Genomic DNA, 7,459 nt, shown 5'->3' with positions numbered 1-7,459 from the left:
CAATAACCACCTCAGGCAAAATATGAAAAGGGCTAAAGTTTTGCCTAAAGAAAAAATGTACATGAACCACACGGCCTATGAAGGGCATTTTCATATTTAGCTCCAAAGCTTTGGAATAGCCTTCCAGACAGTGTTCGAGAAGCAGATAGTAATAAATCTTTTTTTTTTTTTTTATGTAAAAACTAGACTTGACTAGGTTAATCAGGATTTGGGCTAAGTTATACAAACATTCTTACACAGCTGCATAATAAAGCGAAAAAATATAACTCGCTCCTAAATGAATTATTTTCATTTTATCGGGACATGACTGATATCAACACAACAATGGGGATCTACTATATGTTGGAAAGGGGACTTCCAGCAGTGATTGTTCTGATGTTGGAGTAATTCTCGAGGGTGATTCTTGATTCGCTGTTCCTTCAGATGTCTTTAGTAAAATTATTTTACCGCTACATTAATAGACTAAGTGGTTTGACTGGTTATCTCACCAAATTTAAAGTTACTGATGTTGTGCAGTTGTAATTACTGTCAAATTATTTGCATATGTAATTAATATTCCATATGCTGTTTTACCGTTGTAGTTCCTATAAAGTTAACTGCATGTTTGTTGTTTCTATTTTGTTTGGCAATATTCTACATATTGCAAAATAATCTTTGCATTGTTGCATAGCGCCTTAACGTAAATTTGTTCAATGCATTTCTTGTTCAGGGAGTTGTGTAAACTACTGTATAATATTTTCAAAACTTAAAAACACTAAAATGCAGTGTTTGGTGGAGTGTTTCAGATGGAATAAAAAAATGAACAGATTGGGTTAATTGATAACATTGTCTTAGGGAAAAATAATCAACTAGTTTAACTTTCTTTAGTCCCAGCCCTAGTCTATATCTGTATATTTGCACACCTACAAGTTTTGGTATTTCACTATCCAAGGGGCCATGTCCTTTTTAACACCTCAACATGTAAATATCAGTAAACGAAATTATCTCTTAGTCATGTTTTGAACTTGATCAAATGCAAACATCTTCTGTTTATTAAAAAAAAAAAAAAACCCTGCCTTGCTGTTCGAGTGATTTTACAACCAACAATACTTCTATTTCTTCATTATTAGACTATAACATACAAGGCCTTTAAAATTATTGCAATTTATTATATCTATAGTTGGTACACATTAATGATTAAGAATGAAATCTACAATAGATATAACATTTCTGGTTTGTACTGTAAATGGGACGCTGGGATTAATCTTTAATTCAACATCAGCCAGACCGGTCTTCTGTCCTACAGTACAATCACATCACTTGCTAAACTTGATATTTTTTGAGCTAACTACATAAATTATCTTTATTAATTATCCCTGCAATAATCTCATTTCAGAAGAGGATATTGAGATGTATCTGCTGCTCTGAAAAGCCTTTATAACGGCTCTAATCTGAGGTGCTGTTTGTTAATTGAAATTTGAAATCTCCACTATTGCTCAAAATTATATGGTCGAAATTTTCTTGGCTAATGCATGACAAAATTGTAGATGCAAGGGAACACACTTTTAAAAGACTATACAGAATCAGTCCTTTAAAAAAAACAAATTAGAATAACTGCTTATTACAATGTCTTTTGGTGCAGTGGTATTGCAAGAGAATGTACTGTAAGAGTCAAAAGACAAATATAGACACAAACAGACTGGGAGTAAAGAAAGAAAAACTATACAGTGTTTGACACCACAGGACTATAGTATATTAAGTAATCAGGAGTGTGGGTTAGAGAGACCACATGCACTCAAAAAAAAAAACTTGTTCAATGAACTTAATTAAATCATGGAAAGAATTTTCATGTGATTTAATGACTTTCTTTCAGCATTAAGCAATTTTGTTGGCCCAACTTCATGTTCTTAGGTTTAGTCAAATAAATGTTGTTAGGTTCATTTAACTTATTTACTACAGCTGCGTCCAACATAATTTAATACTGTTAAGCCAGCATATTTTAAGGTTCATCCAACATAAATGAATAGGGTTGGGCTACAGTGGGTGGATTAAGGTCTTGCTGAATTAAAGTCTTTGCTGGACACTGGCCAGCCATGAAGAGCCCTGATCTACAGAATTCTGTGAAGGAAGGAAGCATAGGACAAACGGGATAAAACACAGACTAGATTCAATAAAAACCCTGTTTTACACCAGCAGCAACTTACAAATAAGGTACAAAATATAAATTATGTACAAAATATAAAACACCACAAATAAGTATTAATCATAGAAAAAAAAAATTAAACACCAACAGAAATGTTTTGTACTTTGTAACTGGCCGTTGTAACTTTTAAATATGACAGTTGGATACAGTTGGTCAGAATACTCTTGAAGTCAGATGCAGACAGGACACTTTTCAGTCACAACCTCCTGTGAAAAAATATAGAGATAAATATTCAATAAAAATTTATGATACTTAATTAAGCAAATAAAAAATATTTATACTTTGTTCCTATCGCTTCACAACTCATGAAAACAGACCGAAACCAGAACCGAACCGCAGATTAGGCACGCGCATATAACCGTTGGTATTTAAAGTGTGATTAAAAATACAAGAAATAGCTTGAACCAAAATAACGTGACTAAACATCGCTAAACAGCAGGTGACATTTATGTTCCGTATTTCATAGTGAGAAGATCTCCTTGATTTATTTCAACATGATTAAATCTAATACATGTTAAGTTGTTAAATTTCATGCAAATACAACATGATTTAATCATATTCATCTTGCAAACATCAAATTATTGTGTACAAAATAATCCATATTTCATGATGAACAATGTGGTGACATCATAAGTATCAAATTCAAATTTTATTTGTCACATACACAGTCATACACAGTACGAAATGTAGTGAAATGCTTATACGACCGCCAGTGACCTTAAAAAGAGAATTAAAGCTTATAATAAGAAATAAATATGAATAAAAGAAATACGATAGAAAAATTAAATAAAAAATAAAATTGAACTAGGAAAAATAGAACTAAAAATAAAAATATGCTGTACGAAAATAGAAATATACTGTACAAATAGAAATATACTGTACAAGAACATTTAAGAAATTGTGAAATTTTGATATTTTTGGGAGAAAGATGGTGTGCAAATATGCATAGAAAAAAAAGTGTCTTTGTGCAATGGTCCAGATGTAAACGTAAACATGTAGTGTAGATGTGAAGGTAGATGTGCGTGGAATTGTCCATAGTGTCCATGGATGTAAAAAGATTGATTAATTGATTGATTGTGAAAAGATTGTGTTAGTTCTGCATAGTGTGCGGGAAGAAGCTCCTCCTCAGTCTCTCTGTGTTGGCCCTCAAGGGAGCGGAATCGCTTCCCAGACCACAACAGAGAAAACAGTCTATTGTTGGGGTGGCTGAGGTCCTTCACAATCTTCCTGGCCTTGGTCCAGCACCGCTTGGTGTGGATTGAGTGCAGGTCATGGAGCTCGGTGCGGATGATGCGCTCAGCTGATAGCACCACCCTCTGTAGAGCTCGTCTGTCCTGCATGGTGCTGTTCCCGAACCAGGTCATGATATTTGCCGTCAGGATGCTCTCTATGGTGCAGGAGTAGAAATTCCTGAGCACCTTGGAGGGCAGTCTAAAGTCTCTCAAGCATCTGAGGTGGTACAGACGCTGCCGGGCCTTTTTTACCACGGTGTTATTGTGACAGGACCATGCCAGGTCCTGCGTGATGTGAACACCGAGGTATCTGAAGCTGTCCACTCTCTCCACTGGGCTCCTGTTGATGACGGGGGTCTGGTAGTTCCTCACCTGCTTAGTGCTGAAGTCCACTATCAGCTACTTTGTCTTGCTGACGTTCAGGAAGAGATTGTTTCTCTGGCACCAGTTCTCCAGATTTCCAACCTCCTCCAGGTAGGCCGTCTTATCGTTGTTCATGATCAGGCCCACCACGACAGTGTCGTCAGCAAACGGTGGTGGAGTTGGTAGTGGCCACGCAGTCATAGGTGTACAGAGAGTACAGCGGGGGCTCAGAACACAACCCTGGGGGGCTCCAGCGCTGAGAGTGATGGAGGCTGAGACATGTCCGCCCATTCTTACTGCCTGTGGTCTGCCAGTCAGAAAATTGGAGATCCACTGACACATTGATGAGCTGAGTCCCAGGTGCTCCAGCTTGGTGGTAAGTGTAGAGGGAATTATGGTATTAAATGCAGAGCTGTAGTCGATGAAGAGCATTTTCACATAATTCCCCCTCCGAGTGTCCAGGTGAGTGAGAGATGTATGAAGGAGATCGGAGATTGTGTCATCCGTAGAGCGGTTTGGACGATAAGCGAATTGTAGTGGGTCCAGTGTGTCTGGTAATGAAGAAATGATGAAGTCTCTGACCAGGCGTTCAAAGCACTTCATCACTACTGAGGTGAGGGCTACAGGGCGATAATCATTGAGGGAAGCAGGATGAGGTTTCTTTGGGACAGGAACAATGATGGACTCTTCGAAGCATGTGGGGATCACCGACTGAGATAAAGAGATGTTGAATATCTCAGTGAACACAGGTGCTAGCATTAGCATCGCTAGCGTCTTTAGCTGCAGCCTTGAAGCGAGCATAGGTGTTCAGCTCATCTGCCAGAGTCACGTCCGCGTTTGTCATACCGGATGTTGTTGCATTATAATCCGTAATTGTCCTTAGTCCCTGCCACAGGCTCCTAGAGTCACTCTGTTGGAGTTGTGACTAGTTTCCTCCTGTAGCGCTGCTTCGCCTCTTTTATCGCCTTCCGGACACTGTATGACGCAACCTTGTATGTCCCGTGTTGTAGGCAGCGGTCGGTGCGAGATCTCAGAGCGTCGCGGATGGTTTTATCCACCCACGGCTTCTGGTTGGGAAACGTTCTAGTAGTCTTTTTCTAAGATTATAAGATAAAATTTATAGTTTATGATTTTATATTTTGATTGTTCTCCATACATACACAGAGGAAACCTTATCATTACTTCCCAGGCTCTATCTCAGGAACCAAATTGACTTATAAGCTACCCAGCTGGATAAAACCTACTGTATGGCAACTAATTAGGGAAGGCTTAGGCTTGAAGCTGATTAAATATGATTTAAATATTGAGGTATTACACTTGCAGCACTCATTAGTCAAAACAGAGAGTTAAGAAAATTCACTAATATATTATTACATTAAAAATTTGCACTGACAAAAAAGAGGTTTCATGTGAGAGATTTGCATCATACACCAAATAACCTTGTAGTCCAAATAACATTCCATCAACACAAGCAACAAGAGAATGAGAGCAAAAGCCAACACCGAAACGATGATCAAACAGTAGGCATTAGTACATCTGATCTTCCACCTGTTTTTCAGGGCAGAAACTTTGTGTTGCAACTCATATGTTGCAACGAGAAATCAGCTTTTACTACCTACAGATCTGCTCGTGTTTTCCCGCGAGATGCCGCAATTTAGTGTGCGGCGTGCCGCGACTTGCCGTAAGCAACACTTGGAAATTTAAATAAATGTGTTGTCCTTTACTGAATATCCGCCAGATGGCGCATGGAAGGACTTTATTTAAAAGCCAGACCAAGTACGACGGAAAATTGTGTGTAATTAGTTAGTCTAAAACAATATTGTCTCCAATGCTGAAGCAAACATGAATTTACTTTTGTCCAGGGTGGCCTTTTATTGTGGGCAGTATAAGGTACACCTGTGCACTACTCATGATGTCAGATCAGCATCTTGATGTGGCACACCTGTGAGGTGGGATGGATTATCTCAGCAAAGCAGAAGTGCTCACTATCACACATTTAGACTGATTTGTGAACAATATTTAAGAGAAATGGTAATATTGTGTATCTGGAATGAATTTTAGATCTATAAGTCTATCTCATGAAAAATCGGAGCAGAAACAAAGGTGTTGCGTTTATATTTTTGTTGAGTGTATATATATATAAAATACAAAATGTTTTGTAATGTAAACGTCGATTAAACGTTTAATAGACGTTAAGGTCCATTTTTGAACCATTTATATTCTGATGTGCATGTCACAATAGGGACTTTATATGCAGGCTTATAAGTTTAAGTTCAAGTAGGCTTTATTGTCATTACAACCATATACAGTTAGTACACAGTGAAACGAAACAACGTTCCTCCAGGACCAAGGTGCTACATGCAACATAAATTTACAAAATAAATTAACAGAGACACTAAATTAGCTAACCAAGAGGCCTAGTTAGCTGTCAGAGAGACCTAACATAACTTACAACATAAATTAACAAAAACTAACTAGCTAAGTATAAAATTTTTATAGACAACATAAACTGCACGTGCTAATGTGCAAACAAGAGCAACAACAAAGTGACAGTGCGCAACCACGACATAACAGAACATAAAATATGGTGTTGAGGTAGTGGGTAAACATAAATATTCCTTAAAACAGCAGCAAGAATTGAGGAATTAGTGCAAAAAGTAGTCCAGTAATGATCAGTACATTGACATTACGCATCAATGCATCTTAAAAACATACAGACGACAACATAAAAGACGTCGAATTCACAGCAAGTTAACGTGCGTTCAACTTTCATTAATGGAACTATTTTGCACCCATGACGGGACGTGTTAGGGACATCATTGCAACGGTCATCAAACCTCCAAATGGTTGCTGGGAAACTTTACCATATGTTACAAAGGCATGATAATCAAAACATACCGTGTACCTTCCAATCAGGATTCAGAAGACATTAAGAGATATTTTAAACAACACTTTTTTTCATTTTGAACTCTCAACACACTTGCAACCTCATGTCTTTTCTGTGTACAGACAGCTAATAAAAAACACATGACTGGTCAGTGGAGCGCTACTCGTTTTCTCCTGTAGGTGGCACAATTTCCACATTAACATATAAATCAAATGAACGATTCCAAATACGAAGTTAAATATTACACACCGTTTATAACAAACAAAAAAAGTATTTCAAAATGTGCCCAAAATTATTCAGGCAAAAGAAACTCTTTATCTGTGACAGCTACAGGGGGAAATCCGTGAAAGTGTAGCGTTTTAGAGCCGATTCTTCGTAGCGACCGAGAAGAGCCGAATCCCTTCAGGGAGAGCCGAATCCTTAACCATAGAGGCAGGGGCGGAACTTCATTTTGATGGGCACAGCATGCGGCCAATCACATGTGAGGACAAACTAGGGTCATTCCATTATGTTAAAGAAGAGTATAGTGGTCAGTAGTGAATTTAAAGGTTTGATTAAAATATTAAACAATACTAACAGTATATTTAGAAAAAAAGCATAAAAATAAGCCTTTTGTGAAAACAAACATTTTGCGAATACGAAATTTTAACATAAACCACTGAGAAGTGCTAAATTAGGCTAAAGTAGAAGTCTCCGAGTGAACCCGAATGAAGAGGCATTAGCGAGCTCTAACAGCAATCCGAGGGAGCCGAGCCAAAAGAGCCGATTCTTTGAAAAAGAGCCGGACCTCCCATC

Source organism: Clarias gariepinus, chromosome 21, assembly GCF_024256425.1.
Source record: "Clarias gariepinus isolate MV-2021 ecotype Netherlands chromosome 21, CGAR_prim_01v2, whole genome shotgun sequence".
In the NCBI taxonomy this organism is placed as follows: Eukaryota; Metazoa; Chordata; class Actinopteri; order Siluriformes; family Clariidae; genus Clarias; species Clarias gariepinus.
The sequence above is the reverse complement of the archived record's forward strand: the minus strand, read 5'-3'. Positions refer to the sequence as shown.